Source organism: Dama dama, chromosome 29, assembly GCF_033118175.1.
Source record: "Dama dama isolate Ldn47 chromosome 29, ASM3311817v1, whole genome shotgun sequence".
In the NCBI taxonomy this organism is placed as follows: domain Eukaryota; kingdom Metazoa; phylum Chordata; class Mammalia; order Artiodactyla; family Cervidae; genus Dama; species Dama dama.
In genome coordinates, this window is record NC_083709.1 from 68,998,888 (window position 1) to 69,012,012 (window position 13,125).

At 48.6% G+C, this 13,125-nt stretch overlaps 1 protein-coding gene across 1 annotated transcript in view; it reads left to right on the plus strand.

Moving 5' to 3' along the window:
• The first annotated feature begins 3,119 nt into the window (after window positions 1-3,119).
• Window positions 3,120-13,125, plus strand: part of TMOD1 (tropomodulin 1) — an 85,998-nt gene continuing 75,992 nt past the window's right edge. The window contains exon 1 of the mRNA XM_061132630.1: window positions 3,120-3,179. The gene's annotated coding sequence lies outside the window, so the exon portion shown is untranslated. The remainder of the gene's footprint in view (window positions 3,180-13,125) is intronic.

Sequence of the window (13,125 nt, forward strand, 5' to 3'; positions counted from 1 at the left end):
TCCAAAAGTCTGTTCTGTACATCTGTGTCAAGCTGGTTTTAGAAAGGAGAGGAACCAGAGATCAAATTGCCAACATTCGTTAGATCACCAAAAAAGCAAGAGAGTTCCAGGAAAATATCTATTTCTGCTTTATTGACTGCCAAAGCCTTTGACTGTGTGGATCACAATAAACTGGAAAATTCTGAGAGAGATGGGAATACCAGACCACCTGACCTGCCTCTTGAGAAACCTGTATGCAGGTCAAGAAGCAACAGTTAGAACTGGACATGGAACAACAGACTGGTTCCAAATAGGACAAGGAGTACGTCAAGGCTGTATATTGTCACCCTGCTTATTTAACTTCTATGCAGAGTACATCATGAGAAATGCTGGGCTGGAAGAAGCACAAGCTGGAATCAAGATTGCCAGGAGAAATATCAATAACCTGAGATATGCAGATAATACCACCCTTATGGCAGAAAGTGAAGAACTAAAGAGCCTCTTGATGAAAGTGAAAGGAGAGAGTGAAAAAGCTGACTTAACGCTCAACATTCAGAAAACTAAGATCATGGCATCCAGTCCCATCACTTCATGGCAAATAGATGGGGAAACAGTGGAAACAGTGTCAGACTTTATTTTTGGGGGGCTCCAAAATCACTGCAGATGGTGATTGCAGCCATGAAATTAAAAGATGCTTACTCCTTGGAAGGAAAGTTATGACCAACCTAGACAGCAAATTAAAAGGCAGAGACAGTACTTTGCCAACAAAGATCCATCTAGTCAAGGCTATGGTTTTTCCAGTAGTCATGTATGGATGTGAGAGTTGGACTATAAAGAAACCTGAGCACCAAAGAATTGATGCTTTTGAACTGTGCTGTTGGAGAAGACTCTTGAGAGTCCCTTGGACTGCAAGGAGATCCAACCAGTCCATCCCAAAGGAGATCAGTCCTGGGTGTTCATTGGAAGGACTGATGTTGAAGCTGAAACTCCCATATTTTGGCCACCTGATGCTAAGAGCTGACTCATTTGAAAAGACCCTGATGTTGGGAAAGATTGAAGGCATGAGGAGAAGGGGATGACAGAGGATGAGATGGTTGGATGGCATCACTGACTCAATGGACATGAGTTTGGGTAAATTCCGGGAGTTGGTGATGGACAGGGAGGCCTGGTGTGCTGCGGTTCACGGGGTCGCAAAGAGGTGGACACACCTGAGTGACTGAACTGAAATGAACCCAAAATATACAAAGAACTCATACAACTAACATTTTTAAAAAAAAATCCAATTTAAAAAATGGGCAGAAAATCTGAATAGGTGTTTTTCCAAGGAAGACATATAGATGACCAATAAGCATATGAAAAGATGTTCAACATTACTAATCAGCAAAATACAAATCAAAACCTCAATGAGCTGTTACCTCACACATGTCAGAATGTTTATTATCAAAAAGACAAGAAATAAGTGTTGGTGAGGATGTGGAGAAAAGGGAAGCCTGCTACAGTGTTAGTAACAATGTAAACTGGTGCAACCACTATGGAAAATGGTAGACATTCCTCAAAAAATTAAAAGAACTACCATACAATCCAGCAAATTCCCTCTGGGGATTTATACAAAGAAAACAAAATACTAATTTGAAATGATACATGCAGCCCTAGTCAAGATACAGAAGCAACCTAAGTGCCTATCAATAGATGAATGGATAAAGAAGATGTGGTGTGTGTGTATATATATATATATATATATATATATATATATATATATACACACAATAGAATATTACTCAGCCATTAAAAAGAATGAAATCCTACCATTTGCAACAACATGAATGGATTTAGAGGGTATTGTGCTAAGCAAGATAACTGAGACAAATACTTTATTGATTTCACTCATATGTGAAATCTAAAAAAGCAAAACAAATGAACAAATATAAAACAGGAAGAGCGTTATAGACAGAGAACAAACAGGTAGTTGCCAGAGAGGAGCAGGATGGAGGGAGGAGAGAAATAAATGAGGGAGATTAAGAAGTACAAGCTTCCAGCTGTAAAATAAATGAGCAAAGTATGAAATGTACAACATGGGGAATTTAGTAACTATGTAATGTCTTTGAATGGTGACATTATCACTGGGCTTGTGATCAGTTTGAAATGTATAGAAATATCTAACCACTATGTTGTGCAAAAGGAATTAACATGTTGTAGGTCAATTTTACATCAAAAACAAACTCTAGGAAAAAAGATAACATTTTTTGTTTTGAGAGCAGGGGTTGGATGAGCAGTCAAAAGGTACAAACTTCCAGTTGTAAGATAAGTAAGTACTAAGGATAAAATGTACAGGATAAATATACTTAACACATGAAAGTTTTTAAGAGTAAATCCTGATTTCTCATTACAAGAAAAAATTTTTTTCTTTTATATCTATGTGAGATGATGGATGTTCACTAAACTTGTGACAATAACTTTATTATGTTTATAAATGCAACCATTATGACGTGCACCTTAAACATGCAGTACTGTATGTCAATTATATCTCAAAAAAACTGGAGGAAAGAACAGGTGGGGCTTTTTTGGGTGGTTGTGATTATTTTAACCATGTGCCTCTGTTGGAACTACGTGTTCACAAACTGATCGTGACTAAAGCTTGGGTTCAAACAAGACTCAGCTGGGTTGCTGATGAGACGGGATGGGTCGTTGTTTCAATTAAAGCAGGTAAAGGCGTAGCAACCGCTTGGCTCCTTTGCTCCATCCGAGGACCTACCGATTCTTAGGTCTTAGACCCAGCAGGAATGAAATCCGCCCACCTTTTTCTAGACCTGGTACAAGAGGGGGAACCGAGACGAAGACAGGAGGCGACGTGCACCCACTTGGTCAAGGAGCCCATCTTCCGGGGGGCTGGAGCCCTTGCCCCGCGCTTCCCCAGCGGACGTCCCTACCCGGCGGGGGACTGTGCGCTGCGCCCCGGCGCCCCCGAGTGGAGGGAGAGGTAAGGAGGGAGCGCCGGGCGGGTGGGGCGGGGCGCGGTGACAACGCAGAGCCGGGCCCGCCCCTGGCTCCTACCCCCGGAGCCCACAGCGCCCGCCCGCTCGCGGCCGCCCGGGAGCTCGTCCAGCCCCGCGCTCCGCTCGCCCGCGCCCGTCCGCCGGCCGCCTGCGCTCGCCCAACCGCCGCCCGCGCCCGTCCGCCGGCCCCCGCGGCTCCACGGCTCGGTAAGCGTCCTACTGGCCAGGGGTCCCCCTCGTGCTCGCGGGGCTCCCTGCCCCCGCGCCGGGGCCCCAGCCATATCTGGGCAAAATATTCAGCTGTCGCCGCCGCAGCCGCCAGGAGGGACTGAGCGTGGCTCCCTCTATAAATAGCCGCCGCCTGGGGTTGCCTCCGGGGCTGGAGAGCCGGGTGTCTGGGTCCGCAGCTGGGCGCTCGCGTCCCCACCACTCGGCGCGCGTGGCCCCGGCCAGGGCGCCCTTCTCTCTGGACCCTGGCGCCGCATCTGTAAACGGGAGACGGACCTGGGAGCTCCGGAGGGCTGGGGTCATGGCGGGGCCAGCGTCCCCGCCGCGCGCTCGATTCCGGCGCGGCGAAGCCAGGCGCCCCGGGCGCTCAGCCGGTACAGGTGCAGCCGAGCCGGCGCTCGGGCGCAGCTTCGGTCCGGCTGCCGAGGCTGTGCGGGTGGGAGCGGGGCGCCTCCGCGCTCAGGTGGACTTGCTACTTGGGCTCGCGCTACTCCTGGTTGCGGCAGGAAAAGTTTCCCAAACTGCGGGAAACGACAGGGTTTAAAGCCCCACAGTAACTCGCCTTTCGCTCGGAGGCGGAAAGAAGAGGGGGAGAGCCTGAAGGCAGAAGTCCCCCCACCCCCGCCCCGGCTATCGTCTACCCACTGGGTGGACTTGATAAGCCTCCTCCCTCTCCGGGCCTCGATTTCCCCATTTGTGGGGGCAGGGTTTGATTCCGCGCAGGAGCTGGTGGCTGGGCCGAAAGCAGTAGGGCGCGCTGTTGACCGTCGGCGCTCCCCCCACCTGTTCACCAGCTCCAGGCCTGGGACCCTGGGGGGCACAGACGCGCACATCCAGAGGGGCTGCGGAGACTGGCGACTTTGCCGGTCCCTCTGACTCGGATTTTGTACTAGACCTAGCAGGACCTAGGAAAGCCTGGGCCGTATACACCCAGGAAGCGCGCTCCACGGTAATTATGGGCATCTCTGCTGGGTGGCAGCCATCACCTTCGCAAAGAAGCTTGTGAGTCAAACAGCTTTAGATCTACTGAACTGGGCAGGGCTAGAGGCTCCAGTCCCACAGCTCACTGCCCTCTGTTTTCACATCTGATGATGATGCTGCCTCGGAGCCCTACACACACCTCCTCCCCCTCCCCATCTCTTCTGGCCTCGACCTTGGCCCTCTCAGACCCTTGGAGATGGCCTGGCCTAAGCTTTTCCCTGTCCGAATCACAAAACCAGACCCTAACCCAGGTTCTAGGCACTCCGCGGGGGCACCGGGAAATTTCCCATTTTTCTCCCAGTGGTGACAACCATTTTGTTCCCGGGGAAGGGACGGCAGAGCCCCCTGCTCAAGGTCACACACTACTGGGCATGCCAGACAGCCTCCACCAGCCTTTCTCTCTCTTTTCTGACACTTGCTGCTCAGGCAGGTCTTCAGGATCCGCGAGCACCCCACCAATGCTCCCCCCTTCTTTGGTTTGCTATTGTCTAGGACTTTCTCTTGCTCAGACAACAGCACCCTCGTCTGGAAGTTTCATTTTTGTTTCTCCTTTACTTTGGATCTTCTTCCCCCCCCTCCCCGCCCCCCCCAAAACCATCTTAAAGCCTCACAGATAGAATTAAGAAGAAATGGAGACAAATAGTAAGGGTCTTCTCAATCGCAGTGACAGATCAAGAAGGCTGAGCGTGAGAGCAAAGAGCGCTGTCTCTCTGACGTGTTAATTCTTTTTAATGAACCAGCCTTGCAGATCCAGGATTCAGAAGATGTTGACTCCTAAGTTTAAGTGGAAAGCCTGTGTTGTCTAAAAATAGCCTCTGCCCCACCTTATCAGGGTCTCACACTTTCTCCCTCCTCTGGGGTTGGGCTGCTTCCTGCTGCTCAGCAAAAAGCACAACCAGGAGAAGGTAGTGGCCGCTGTGAGGAACAGGCCGACCTGGATGTTAGGACACCCTGCCTGCCACTGACTTAGAGTGACCTTGAGCACGTGGGCGTGATGTCTCCACTGGATTCCGAGTTTCCCTTGGAAGATTTTCTGTCATGAGAAGAGTGAAGTGCCAGGGATACAATTCAGGGGAACCCACCCTGTGAGAAGGAAGGAAGGAGCAAGGGGAAACTGGCTCCCAGGAGCCACGGGAGGAGAGGTTGGCAGTGCCAGTGGGCGCAGAGAGACAGGATGAGGGCTGGGACACGGCCACCATGATTGGCAGGCGCCATGGGTGACTTTGGCCAGGGCATTGCCGAGGGTTCAAAACGGGATCTGCCGCTGCTTTACTGAAGCCAGTGGCCCAGCCGGTCTGAGCCCATTTCCTCCTCCACACAATGGGGACAATAAGAGCACCCATCTCATGTGGGTTTCTGTGGGGACTGGTGTCAGGGTGATGATGCAGGGAAAGCCCCGGTCCTGCGCTTGTTCCCTGCGATGCTGTGAATGCGGGCGAGAGGAGGAAGAAGCTAACGGGAGCTGAGGGTGTGGAGACAGAGCCCATGGCTCTTCTAAGAGCTTGGAGGAGAAGGCAGGGAGAGAGAAGGTAGTAGGAGCTGACAGGAGCCGCAGGGGTTTCCAGGCTGAGGAGTGTGAGAAGGGGCTGAGCCAGGCCACAGACCCCGGAGAGGGGAAGAGGGAGAGGAGTGCATCTGATGGACTGTGCACGGGAGGCTGAGGGCCTTCCTTCATCACCTGCTGAATGTCACAGGCTCTGGAATTAGTCTCAAACATCACATTCCTCTAGATTCAGGCTGAGCGAAGAAAGGGTAAAATGAAGCCAGTCATGGCTCAGAAACTGGTGTCCCCTTGGGAGACTTCAGTATCTGTGATGGGGGGTAGTGATGGGCCACAGAGGGTCGTTTGTGGCTGCCAGAGGCCTTGTGACCTTGGCCGGCTTATTCCTGAAATGACATCATCTATCGATGACTCCTGCTGAGCCCAGTCATAATGGCCTTTTCCAGGCAATGTTTTGATTTTTCGGTCGTACTAATGGGCCAGCCAGGCTGCCAACATTTCTAAAGAGGCCATTTCACTTTTCACTTAAAGCCAGAACACCAAGTGATCAATTATTTGGCCACTAGGAGCTATTACCAGTTTAAAGCCACAAATGTATCTGTATGGAAAAACAGGAATCACATGGCAGGATTGGGGAACCGTCTCCTGTTTCTTGTTGTGTAAAATCCTCCTTTGGTTAATCACGATAAGACCAGACTTTCTGCTTTTAACAATAGGAAAGAGTGAGCTCATTGAAGTCAACCTAGGACAGCCTGGGAGTTTTTCTTCAATGTTAGGATGTGCTGGATCCAGATCATTTCTCATCCGAGAAACGAAACAAGCTCAAGCATTTCTTTTGTTTCTCCTTTTCTTACATCCTTTTGTTTTCCTCTTGGAGAAAAACAGATCTGTCTGTCTCGGTTCTTCTCAGGGCCCCAGCCCCGGTCCCCACTCACTCTGGGGCTTCTAGAGAGGTCCATTTCTGGGAGATGCTTCTGGTGGGTGATGAGCAGAAGGGCCCTGAGCCTCACTCAGCCTCCTTCCTGGACTCATCTCTTCCATCTCTTGAATCTTAGTGCCACTCTCAACCCTGTTCCTTTTCACCCCACACCCTCCTACTGTCCCGTTCACTCCCAGGGTTCCTACCACCTGCTCGACACTCAAACTCCCAAATTCACGTGCCCAGCCTGGACCACTCTTCTCAGCTCTAGGCGTCTATGACTCCAGCCTACTGGACAAAGCCAGAGGGTGTCCCGAGCGCACCGCGCACCCAGCAGGCCTGACTCAGGCTCAGCACCCACTCTCCTTCCTGTGTTCCCACCTCTTGGTTAACAGTGACGTCCTTCACCCAGGCTCTGAGCCAGAAAGCCCCCTGCCTTTCACCATCCCATTCGTTTGGTCAGCAGTCCTGTCAGTCTCCCTTACTTAGTATCTCTTCTTTTCACGTCTGTCCCCATAGTCACTACACCAGTCAAACACTTTGCCATCTCTCCCCGGAGCTAACATCAGAGCCTCTTAAGTCTTTCTGCCCCAGTGTTTTCTTCTCATGCTGTAGTGAAAAGATCTTTGTGTTAATAAAACGTAGCTTAGACAGCATTATTCCTCTCCATTCAGGGACTCCCCACTTCCTACCAGATTCCTTGGCATTGATCCCCAGGACCATCAAAGATCTGACCCTAAGCCACTTCTCCAAAGCCATCCCTTGACACTCCTCCCAGTTCTCTGTACCTTCTGGTCATGGTACAAACATATGTGACTTGCTGCCTTTGCCCCTGCTGTTCCTTCTGCATGGAATGCTGTCCTCTTCCTTATCTGCATGGCGAACTTGGGCTGTTCATTCGCTAAGTCACCTCCGACTCTTTGCCATCCCATGAACTGCAGCATGCCAGGTTTCCCTGTCCTTCACCATCTCCCAGAGTTTGCTCAAACTCATGTCCATTGAGTCGGTGATGCCATCCAGCCATCTCACCCTCTGTCGCCCCTTCTCTTCTTGCCCACAATCTTTCCCAGCAAACTGGTAATCCTCCATTAAAGTGAGCTCCTCATTGCTCACCTGCGCTCCCACAGCCCCAGCTATGGGGAGTTCTAAGTGTAATCAGCTCCTTTCATCCTTATCTCTGACCAGATCGATAGGTCCTTGAAGGCAAGAGTTTATGGCTCATTTATTTCTGCCTCCCCAATGTCGAACCCTGGGCAGAGTGCAAATGTTTTACATTTTAATCAATGACAGATCACCAAATGAATGAATATGTAAAAGAATAAGCAAATGAAAGCCCTGTGTAACCGTGATGATTACACAACAGCTACGCTGTTTTCCCATCCCACCACCTTGCCGGCTCCCTGAGGGCAGAAACCACACCTGTTCTGCTCGCCACCAACCCTGCAACCTCTTTGGGCCTTCTCACAATAAATGGAATGAACCCACGATCTCGTTGGAAACTCACAGTAATCCTTAAAGGGAAGGAGGGCTGGTATAATGACCCCTTTTTGTAGCTAGCCCAGTGAACCCCAACAGGAATCATCCCAGGTCATCCAGTTTGGGTGTGCTGTCCCTGGAGAAAAACCCAAGTGCTCTCCAGGGTTTGGTCAACTTGAGAAATCGGAGTCCTTGTGTTCTGTACTAGTGAGTCTCTAGCATTAGCATCTCTTAGGATATTGTTGATGTAGATTCTGCCTCCATAGGCCCAGGAGGGGCCTGAGACTCCGAGTTTCTAAGAAGCTTCTTAAATAATAGGCTTAACAATTCCTAATAAGGGCTAATGCACAACTCATAACGTGAGGGTCATTCTGCACACTCTGACCACCAAACCTTGGGCACCAAGGTGCCCATGACTTCTCTCAGTTTTCCCTTGGTGATTGCATTTTTTTGTTGTTTGGTTGCTAAGTTGTGTCCGACTCTTTGCAACTCCATGCAAACCTCCCTGTCTTTCACAATCTTCCAGAGTTCGTTCAAACTCTTGTCCATTGATTCGGTAATACTATTCAACTGTCTCATTCTCTGATGCCCTCTTCTCCTGCCCTCAATCTTTCTCAGCATCAGGGTCTTTTCCAATGAGTCAGCCCTTTGCATCAGATAACTAAAGTATTGGTGCTTGAGCATCAGTCCTTCCAATGAATATTCAGGACTGATTTCCTTTAGGATTGACTGGTTTGACCCCCTTGCTGTCCAAGGGGCTCTCAAGCATCTTCTCCAACACCACAATTCAAAGGCATCAATTCTTGGGTCAAAGGCATCAGCTTTCTGTGTGGTCCAACTTGATGGGCCATTGCATTAAGATAGTGCTTTTATTAAAATCTACAAATGAATTAATTTAAGCCTTGACTCCGAATCAAAAATCCAGGGCTCTTTGTGTTTTGTTGTTTGGTTGGTTTTGTTTTTGCCACAGAGGGGGCATGAGGGGCGTGACAAGGCCAGGCGTGAGGTGTGCAGTGGGGCATGTGGGAAGCCGGGGTAATTGGAGGTGCAGGGGGCGGAGACTAGCAAGGGGGCAGGGCGTTGGGGAAGCGCCTAGTGGCCAGGTGGCTGGGGCACATGGTGGAGTCACGTGTGCCCACCATGCAAGGAGGAAGTCCCAGGAATGGCAGGCTGCTGGAAGGGTCAGGCCTGCAGCTGTGGGTTATTTCCACCTTCTTCTACCTTCCTGCCTTCTCCTTTCCTCTTCAGAGAAATTTAGGTCCAGAAATGGCTTTAATGTCAAGCTGCCTAGTTCATGGTCAGCCTAGAATCCCCCCTGAGCACCAGAACTCCAGGCTCCTTGTCTGATTGGGTTTTTGCAGGGCACACCGCTTACAGGTTTGCTATCTATGAACCCAGGGTGAGCACCTGGCCCATGCAGAGGTGGGAACCCGATGCTTGCCTCAAAACCATTCAAAGACAAGAAAGAGGGGAGCCGGGAAGGCAGACTTCCTCCTTGCAAATCCAGGAAGACTTAAAAAGTCAGACTGAATGGCAGCATTGAGCACATTTGTTTATGGTTTTTCTATTGCATTTCACTTACACCATTAAAAGGCTATGAGATTGCTTAAAATAAACCCACACCAGCCACATAATCGGTAAGAACAGAAGAAAGGAAGAGAGGAGGGAGAAATGGCAGAAAAGTTGAAAATTAGGATCATGAAACTCTGAGAATCTGGTGGGAGTCATGGTCCCTTGCTCCAGAAAAATGAATATACCCATGCACACAGCAGTTTGCATGTCGTTTCTGTGGACGCATGGGTCACTCTGAAGGCCTTTCAAAATGGACAACACAGAATAAGGAGAGGAGTTATTTCATGTCCTAGCTGAAGATGGACCTTCCAAATCAGCTCTGAGATAAATCATGATGGCCAAAGGGGAAAGAGAGAAGAGATGAATTAGAGGCCACGTCATGTCTGATTGAAAAACACCAGTCCTTCAGGAGAAAAAAATGTTTTCTTAGCCCTGGTTCTCAGAGTCTTGGGAGATAGTTTTGCATAGTGGTTATAAACATAGCTTCCTGGGTTCAAATCTAAGTTCTGTCAGTTACTGGCTGTGTAAACTCGGGTAACTGCTAACCCCGTGTGCCTTAGTTTCCCTATCTATAATGTAGGGCTACTGTGGGGATCTCAGTTCACACATGTATGAAGTGGGGTTGTTGTGGGGACTCAGTTATTATAGGCAAAATGCTTAAGCCAGTATCTGGAACATTATTCATATTAGAAAAGTGTGTGCTATCATGAGAAGGCGGCGTGGAGCAGCGTGATGAGTACGGGTTGCCTGTCTGGATTCAAGTCCCGGCTCTGCTACTTACGAGCCTTGTTACCTAGGCCACTGTAGTAGGCTAAATAGTGTCCCCTGAAAAGTCATGTCCACCCAGAACCTCAGAAGGTGACCTTCTTCAGAAATGGAGCCTTTGCATATGTAACGAGTTAAGACGAGGTCATGCTGGGTTGGGGAGGGCCCTAAATGCAATGACGGGTCTTTCTGAGACATGGAGTGGACTGACCCAGGGAAGAAGGCCGTGCGACCATGAGTCAGAAATTGGAGGGACGCAGGTACAAGCTAGGGAATGCCCGAGGTTGCTGGTCATCACCGGACTCCAGAGGAGCATGGAGCAGGGTCTCCCTGGGAGGCCCCCGAGGGAGCCAACCCTGCGCATGTCTCAGTTTCCAGTTTCTGGCCTTCTGAACTGCAGCAGGGTGAATTTCTGGAGTTCAGAGTCATCCAGTTTGTGGTAATTTGTTATGGCAGCCCCAGGAAACTGCTGCAGTCAGATTACTGCTTTTCCGTTTCTTCAACTAAAATGGGAGTTAAAAAGTACCTACTTCACAGAGTTATTAGGATTGCTTGAGATAATCCACATAAAGGTTTTGGCACTGTGCTTAGCTTGTGGTACATATAGAAAAATGGTTGCAATTAGAAGGTACCTTGACATAATAGGCAATGGTAGCCTCAAGGATGGTGTTAGTAGCATCCTATTGTACATCTGCATTATAATTCATCTGTCCTATTGATGAATTTTTATGTGGTTTCCAAGTTTGGGATAATATAGATAATAACCAGATTCTCTGGTTATTCTGGTTATTCTCTGGCCCAGATGGTAAAGAACTGGCCTGCAATACAAGAGACCTAGGTTCACTCTCTGGGTCAGGAAGATCCTCTGGAGAAGTGAAAGGCAACCCACTCCAGTATTCTCGCCTGGAGAATCCCCATGGACAGAGAAGCCTGGCAACCTACAGTCCATGAGGTCGCAAAGAGTCAGACACAACTGAGTGACTGACACTTTCACTTTCAGATAATAACCAAATAATTTGTATATATGTCTTTGTACAATTCAATGATTAAACTAGCAGAATAAACTCCTAGGAGTGGAATTGCTGTGTTAAAGCATGTGTGCATTTGGGTAGATGTGGCTTCACCCATCCTGAGAGACAGTATACCAAAGCATCCTTCTGTTCTGTGTGAGAATGTTGGTCTCCACATCTTGTGAACACTAGGGATTCTCACTAAATCTTACTCGTCTTTTAGATATAACTCAAATGGTCCCAAATTATGAGGTCTTCCTTATTTGTCTTACTTTCAACCAGAATTTATGTCTTCCTTCCCTGTTTCCCTTGGAGTCATTTATGCATCCGTATGTCCATCCCTCCCTTTCTCCAATCTTCCCTTTCTCTTTCCTCCCCTCTCTCCATTCTTTCCTCCTTATATCCCTCCATCCATCCATCCATCACCCAGCATTCAAGGCACTTCTTACCTTTTTTGATCTGATAGAGGAGAACTGGTGTCTCATTTCTCGATTTACTTTTCTCTTATTATGGGTGGATTTCATTCTCTTCTCATAGGTTTATTGGCTATTTGTGTTTCTTTTTATGTGAATTGCCTGTTTTTTTCCCTCTTCCCATATTTTTGCTGGGCTCTTCTTTTTTTTTTTTTTCAATTTAGGAACTCTTGTCTATTAAAAAAAAATTAGCCCTTGTTCAATGTACAACAAATATTTCCCCCTACAGCTTGCCTCTTGGCATTGCCCATGCTACTTTTTCACCTTGACTTTTTAGAAAATACAAAAATGTGCTTCATAAAGCTGTACCTATGTTGACTGCTGCTGTAAGGCAAGGTGACAAACTTCACAGGTGTGGAACGGAGAGTGAGAATAGGAGTGAGTTCGCAAGCTTTTCTACAAAGCCAACTTTTAATTCCACCAAGGCTTTTGTTTTATGACTGTCAATGCCAGTAATAATGCCAGGCATTCATTCATTCACTTATTCCACAAACCTGATTTCAGCCCCTGAGAGAGGCAGGACGCTATGATGGACCATGGGAGACAAGGATGTTTGTCTTGAAGTAGTTTTCAGTCTTGAGGTAGATGGGGTACAATAACATGATGCTTCTGATGGCAGAACTCTGATGGCCCCTTCCCTTGGTGTTAGCTATTTAGCTTGCTAGTACCCTTTTCAGCTTGTGTGGAGAAAGACGTCATGGGTTAGGGTTAGGGCAAGAGGCTGGTGAGAGATTGTGGTGTCCTGAGTCGGGGCAGTTTCAGAGGGGCAGGGAGAAGGAACTATAGTGGGGAGTGTGGCAGGATTTGCAGGGCAGGTGGACTGGCCAGCTGGGACAGGGCAGTGGGTTCAGCATCTTCTCCTGGAACACGGCTGCTTACAATGATTCATGTGGTGACTCAGACAGAGCGATGACCTCAGGAGGTGCAGAATGAAAACACACCCTGGTGCGCACACACACGCGCGCACTTTTCTAATTTAAACCTGTTGACCACTTTGACGTTTGGGCCTTTGAAGCTCCGTGTGAACTGGGATCTGGCTCACAGCCACTGCAGAGAGTGATGGAGTCAAATGATGTGTTTTGTTGCCCTGCTTTTTTCAGAAGGCCCCTTGTGAGTAAGAGAATGAGATCAGCCACAGAGAATAAGGCAAACAAACCACAGAACAAGTCTTTCAAAGAGAACTGATCATCTCTGAGTCCCCGTGTTCTCTACTCAGGGGCCCCAAACA